This window comes from Cynara cardunculus (genome assembly GCF_001531365.2).
Source record: "Cynara cardunculus var. scolymus isolate 2C chromosome LG 3, CcrdV1, whole genome shotgun sequence".
NCBI lineage: Eukaryota > Viridiplantae > Streptophyta > Magnoliopsida > Asterales > Asteraceae > Cynara > Cynara cardunculus.
The window spans coordinates 4,937,058-4,943,221 of record NC_037530.1 but is presented as its reverse complement, the minus strand read 5'-3'; positions in this window follow the sequence as shown (position 1 = coordinate 4,943,221).

The following is a 6,164-nucleotide window of genomic DNA, read 5'->3' as shown; positions in this document are numbered from 1 at the left end:
AAATTTTCACAAATAGTTAGATTAAGGTTGAATTAATACATGTATATATATATTTCAAAAAAACCCAAGAACATATTAATTCAGAACATATTATACATGCAATTTGGACAGCTTAATTAATCCCAAAATATATAGTATATATATATATAAATAACTATAAAAGTATAAATTGTAAATATTAAAAATATTTTTTCACAGTATATATAATATATAATAATATAATTAAGTCAAAAATTATTCAATATTGGACTCATTTCGAAGGTATTAACGAGACGATTATAATGGTGTAACTTGTTAAAATAAAAATGTATTTTTTAAACATGTTTTAATTGATATACGATTATGTATATTAATTTGATRAADGTTTAAAATGAAACATTTAAAAGTAAAGAACGTAAAGTAAATTAATTAACTAATTATAAGAATATAAAGTGTAAATCTAAAATTATAATTTTAAAAAAATCGGTTGTGAGAGGGTGAGTGTATGTGAGGGGGTGAGTTTATGTGAGGAGAAGAGGGGGTGAAAAGATGAAAAGTGATATAAAGGGTATCTTGGTCATTTAGTATTTTAAGACTTTAAGACATTTGTTAAATTTGCTTTATAAGATAGTATAGATATAGATAAGATAATATAGATATATATATAGGAAAATTAAAATATAAACCATGTAGTTTACAATACAAACCAATCTCAATCGTCTGTGTAGATGATCAACTATATAGATAAAATAGGCTTCTAAAATTTACTTTCAATCTCATATTTAACTTATTTAATAACGATCTTTTGATTTCAAAATAAACAAAATCAAAAGGGACCAGATTTGGTTTGTATAATTTGTAACAATTGCACGGTTTGTATTTGAAGCTTCTCTCTCTCTCTCTCTCTCTCTCTCTCTCTCTCTCTCTCTCTCTCTCTCTCTCTACGGATCCAGAGGGGTGCCATAGGTGGCACTAGCCAACGTCTCTTTCCTTTGTTGTAGTGTAAATTTGTTGTGTGTCACCATATATATTTTAAAACTACAATGAGTACAAAAGTTTCATTTGGTGGAGTTGGTTTGCAAGACTTTTCTTCTACCCTAGACCCTGAGTTTAAATCCCTTTATTGTCATTTTCTTAGTTTTTAGTTTCAGATTTATTATGTTTTTGAAAAAAATTGCAATAAAAGACTTGAATACATGACCTTACATATGAAAAACAATGAACCAACCATTTGAAAAAAAAAATTCAAATTGGGCTTGAAGCTCTCACCTTACCAACAAGCCGTCAGCTATACTTGTTTTTTATAGTCAAATGGTACTAACATTTGAAAACATTTCTGGATCCGTCCATCCCTCTCTCTCTCTATGTATGTATATATATATATATATATATATATATATATATTGGTGTGATTTTCTGGATGGAGGTATTCCTGAAACCATGATACAAGTTAACAATATCTGTTTGTTGTTTTATGCGTGTATTATTAGTACGCATACATGTAACCAAGTGGAACCAGATAGAGTAATTCCACTTCAGTATGCACAATATTTGTTTGTTGTTTTATGCATGTATTATTATTATCTCCACAAAATTTAAATGACCCCATTCTTTTGTTTTTGCCTAGTGTTGGAAAAGAAGGTTTTTATATAGTTTTTCCTTTAAATTCTTGAAAAAGACTTGATTTCCATATTTGCTTCAACTTCTTGTCAAAAAATTGGAAACTAAACGGTTGCTTGTTTACCTTTTAATAGTTTCATTAAGAGGCAGACTTTAAATTTTTAAGAGGTGAATATTGTTTGGCAAAAAAAGAGTCTACATCTTAATGGTTCCAAAATCATCTGAATGATTTTGTATCTTAGGTCTCTCTTAACCATTCAACGCCCTAATTTAATTGTAAACAGTTACCAAACAATTATATTTCATTTTAAACTATATCATGAGAGCCTCTTATTATTCTGATCATTTAATCATTTTGCAACTGCTAAACAACCTCTAAACCTAACCTACCTCATACACACACACACACGCGCGGAATGAGATTTTAGGGGTATGATGTACGCATACATTTACGGGTGTCACCACAACCAGACTAGGGCAACCCCCAGGGGCGGACACAGTAGGCAAAAGGTGGGGGGAAGGGACCCTAGTAAAAAATTACTAGGTTAAAATTTAGGTTTTACATGATTTATCTTTCACTTCTTTCCATTACATTTTCCCATGGGTCCCCAACCCCAATCGAAACCGTTACTCTAACCAAAAAAATCTATTGAAATCAACCAAAAAAGTTATTTGAAATCGACAAGAACGCTAAAAAAATCCCTCAAAATCAACCAAAAAACTTTAAAAATCCCTCGAAACCGTTGTAATTAGGTTAAAAACACATCGGCGACTTTATGGACCTTTGATCTACTTTAAAGGTGACCCTACTAGACAAAAATTATGGAACCGTCACGGGCAAGCGCGCCCGTTCAAACCTAAAAAACTATTTTTTTTCACTAAAACTTACTGTTACAGACGAAGGTACTTGATTCAGATTGTATCAAGAGTAGAGTGAGGAGGCAGTTTTTTATTACTGTAAAAGGAAAAGGATGAAAGTGGAGTTTTGGCCTCTTTGAATAGTTTGGTAGTCCATGGCTGTGTAGTGGACCCTAGTAATCATTATTATTCTTAAAAATATAGAAAAACCTTTTTCTTTTTAGTTTTTATATTACTCTTCCATTACATTTATTTATTTATTTATTTTAAACTATCTAAAAGAATTAGAGTCCATCTTTTGTAAGTTTCTACCACTTTTTTGTTTTTGGTTCTTTGATATTATTTTGTAATTTTGATTCTGGTCTATAAATTTTCTGTATTTTATTACAAAAAATGTATTAACCATTTAATAATTATATCTCTAACAAATTGAGATCTAATTGTATGAGGTGTTTAAATGTGACTGATTGGATTCATCTGTTAATATTATTTTTTAATATAAATATGTTTCATCCAGCGCAAAAAATATAAAATATGATTCGTTCAACATCGGGAGATAGATTATTGGATTAAGCCAAAATAAAATTTTCGTCTCCAAATATGGAAATTAATGGATTTGGAGTAATTAGCCTATTATATTATAACAAACCAAACCAAACCAAACCAAAATTTTCATATATAATTCTCATTCATTACCTTCAATACTCTCAACCAAGCACCTCATAAGCTTTTTTGTATTACCCATTTAATAATATTATATCACTTAAATTAACTTATATATATATATATATATATATATATATGTGTGTGAGAGAGAGAGAACTACATATATTATGATAATTGTGAGAACTATTATTAGGGAAATAAATCATGTGAAATAGTATATGATACATCAGCTCTCAAAGTAATCATAATTTTATGAGTTTTCAAACGAATACATATATATATATATATATATATATATAGAGAGAGAGAGAGAGAGGGGGGGGGGGTTGAGTTTCGGTGAGAATGAAAGTTAAGATAAGAAATTTAAGAATAGATCTGGACCCTTTATCAGCTCTTATGCTTGATCCGGTGCATCTCATCCTAACTGCATCTAAGAGTGGATCTCCTTCCTTACGTTTCTCACATTAATTCTTCTTCTCAGCAGAACCCAACTATATATATATATATATATATATATATGTGTGTGTGTGTATTATATATAGAAAAATTCCATTAAAACAAAAGGTGAGGGAGGCTTATCAAGTAATGGTAAAGCATCAAAAGTATGGTTGCTTCTTTCTTTCTCATGATGTAGGTTTGGATGTTTGGGAGGGGGTCACCAATGGCCCAAACCCAAAGTGGTAGTCATCATCCATCTCCATCTCATTTCATTTCTTTAACAACTTATTCTTTTTCTCCATATACAATTAACTTTAATACTTCATAATTATATTTTTTAATATTATTTATTTACAATCCATACTCTTTTTTTTCTCTCTTTTAAGCATAAAAAATTGCATCTTTGTTTCTGTTTATATTTTAAAAAAAATTTACCTTTAAAGTTTTATAATCGTATTAAAAAAACAACAAATGAAAAATCGATATCTTTTTTTATTAACCTGGATATCCAACCTGCTATGTGAGCGATTAATTCCAAGGCGACCACCTGCTTTGCAAATAGCCCGGAGTCACCGCATTTGAACCTCCGTGGCCACAAAAGGGATTTTTATTCCTCCTTGGATTTGAACCTGAGACCTCCTGATACTTTTGACCTTTAAAACCAAGCTCAAACCAATCAAACACCACCTTGTGGTTTCGATATCTTAATTTGGAGCTTAATCACAAGTATTTGCTTTTTGCTAGTTTTCTCCTACTTTCACCAAATCTTTTTAGCATTTCTTGGTTGTCATACCCACTCACCCACCCCACCCCACCCCAATAAGCATTTGCACAATCAAGTGTTGGTGGTGTCATTTGACCTTTCTTTTATTCCTATACCCCATATATACTAACATTCAATATACCTATATCTATATTGGTGTAAACCACTCACCCTCATCTTTGGAGTTGCATCTAGTTATACCATAAATCTATCCTTTGCTAATTGCTAATATACCTATTGGTCTAAACCACTCACCCTTACATTTTTTTTTTCAACATTAAGATGAGATGCATCGAAATACACCAGATAAATCCCTGTATCAACCATGATTATGGGTGAGTTCGAGATTAAAGGTGATCAAGGATTCAGCTCCATTATTACACGTCTCACCTTAACTTTTTTTTTTCCTTATATAATCCTTCGCCTATATATAGATAAGGTTGGGTTCCGGTGAGAAATAAGTAAAAGTGAGAACGTAAAAAGAGACTTTCACCTTCAAATCAATTCTAAATGAATGTCAACACTAATGAGGTGCTCCGAGATATATCATATCAATTCCCTTCTAAATCTTCTTCATGGGTGGGAATGAGATTAAAAGTGATCAAGGGTTCAGATCTATTCTTACACTTCTCACCATAACTTTTTTTCTCACACGATCCTTCACCTATAGTGAAATAATTCTTCTTCAAACTATAGTGAAATAAGTACAAAAATGCATCTTCTAATCAATTCTAATTGTAGTAAATTGTTCTGTTCCCAAAATACATTCAAAACTATAGTGAAACACTAGCAACTTACTCTTTATGGTATATCTATTTATGTCATATATTTTTTTATTAATGGGTATAAGTACAAAAATACATATGATTTTTTTATATTTATAATATAAATTATGGCCAATATTTACTAGTCAAAGTTATGTTAAATAGGTCAAAATTTTATATCATATACATACAAATAAGAAAACTAAATATCGTAAGAATATAAGAAGGAATGTTCATATGTTAATTGTCAAAAAAAAAAATCAATTTAAAGATGAATATGTGAATCCATATAAATAATTTGTAATTTCGGCTTGCTTATGCCTTTTAAATAGATTTTTGGAATTTTTTCAATAATCCATATATAAACCTTCATTTTTATAAATTACAATATTTAACCTTATTATTTGAATCAACATCTCTCTCTCTCCCTATCTATCTCTTTGTACATACATACATGCATACACACACACACACACACACACACACATATATATATATATATATATATAAAGAAAAGTTCATTGAGAAAGTGGCAAATATCTGAGAAGATTAAGAGCTAAAATGAAAAAGAAAATCTAAAAAAGTTAGTTCCTCATATGGTCAACATTTGCGGCTTTGACCGTGAAACACTGAATAATTTCTCGCATGAGTATGCTGAAGATAGATAGATAATTTCGTACCTTTAACAAATATGCAGCAAATGTGTTCATATGTAAACTCATGTGATACACATATGAACAATATGTTCACATGTGAACTAATGTGAACCCGTTAATTAGTTCATATGTAAATTACAAGGGTTCATATACGAATCAGTTAATTAGTTCATGTGCGAATCACAATGGTTCATATGTGAATCAGTTAAAATAGTCACGTGTGAATTACACGAGTTCACATGTGAATATATAGTTCATATGTATCATATTGGTTTACATATGAACTCGTTTGGCGCCTATTTGTAAAAGTTACAAATCTTCTTTATTTTTGGGAAAATTGCATCAAAATGGAACTAACTTTCATCTAATTCTTATTTTGGGGAACCAACTTTCAAAATCGTCATTTTGGGGAACCAACTT